Genomic DNA, 1316 nt, shown 5'->3' with positions numbered 1-1316 from the left:
AATGGTGCTCTGAGCTGTGCAGATGCTCCTGGCTCTTCAGGAGGTGACTCTGAGCAGGAGGGTCTCTGCTCAACAAGGCAAGATTTTATAGAGATTCTGTATCAGACACTAACTTGGGGTCTGATTCCTGCTCCATTACTTGCTGCTGTGTGACCTTAGTCAAGTCACTTAATTTCTCATGTCTTTGTTTTCTCATCTGTAATTTACACCACAGTACCAACCCCAGAGGCAATTCCTGTTAACCTTAAACACATTCCACCATTATCCACAGGTCCATGCCACTAACAAGGTTTTAAGAGGCTAGTAAGCCTGTCTTGGCTGTGCAGTGACAAACTGCTATCTCCATCTTCCCTGTCTCTGAGTTTAAAAAAAGAAAGAAAGAAAGAAAAAACACACAAACAAAACTTTGTGAACTGGGAAGAGAGTGTTCCCCTGGCACCCCAGGTACAAGAGAGTCTCCTCTTCCCTGCTACTTCACGTCCAAGTTGACAGAGGCTGGCTCTGGGTAGTTAGGCTCAAAGGTTACCGGCTGTCATCTGTGACAGACTGACCTTGAGAACCCAGAAGAGCAGGAGAAGAGCCCTCAGTTCCCAACAAGACAACACTGCCCACATGCCAGCTGGATCCAGCTCACCACCACTACAATCTTCCAGCTTCTTTTTAAAAAACCGTTGATTTCATGCTTTGAGAATCCCAGAGAAAATGATCCCTTCCTCACTCCATTCAAGAAAAACATCTCCTCTCAGAATAAAAAGAGTAAGCCTCTTGTCCACCTCCTATGTAGAAGGCCACTTTGCTGGGATGAGAGGACGGTTTGGGTTTGAACCTATAGGAATAAATTACAGGCCAAGTCTATGGTGGTGTCTGGAAAAGACGCACATTTCTTCCTCAAGTCTCTTTTTTCTTTCACTTCACTTTCAAACTTGTAGGAGTGACTGTGGCTTTCAGTTTCAGGATGTAGTTTGCACGTAAATAGAAGCGGAATTGTGGATGCACTTTGTGCGCATTCGGTAGTATGCTGCGATTGAACTTGGCATGTGTCTGTGTTTAGAGGAGGACGATGAGACTATGTAGGGGACGGGATTTGTATGTGTAAGTACGGGGAAGTGGTAGTACGTACGTGATTGGCGTGTGTATAAGGAATTGTGTGGACTTCGTGTGCGTGCACAGTGTTTGTGTTTGGAGAGCTAGGAAAGTCCAAGTGCGGACAGGATTTATACGTGTGAGTGCAGAAAGTGGGAGTGTGTACGTGGTGTGTGTGTGCGCGCGCGAGTGTGAGTGAGCGCCAGGGGCCGCCCGCCCGCCGCGGCTCCCCG

Source organism: Otolemur garnettii, unplaced genomic scaffold (assembly GCF_000181295.1).
Source record: "Otolemur garnettii isolate 467f Iridium unplaced genomic scaffold, OtoGar3 scaffold00008, whole genome shotgun sequence".
Classification (NCBI taxonomy): Eukaryota; Metazoa; Chordata; class Mammalia; order Primates; family Galagidae; genus Otolemur; species Otolemur garnettii.
This window is presented reverse-complemented; position numbering follows the sequence as displayed.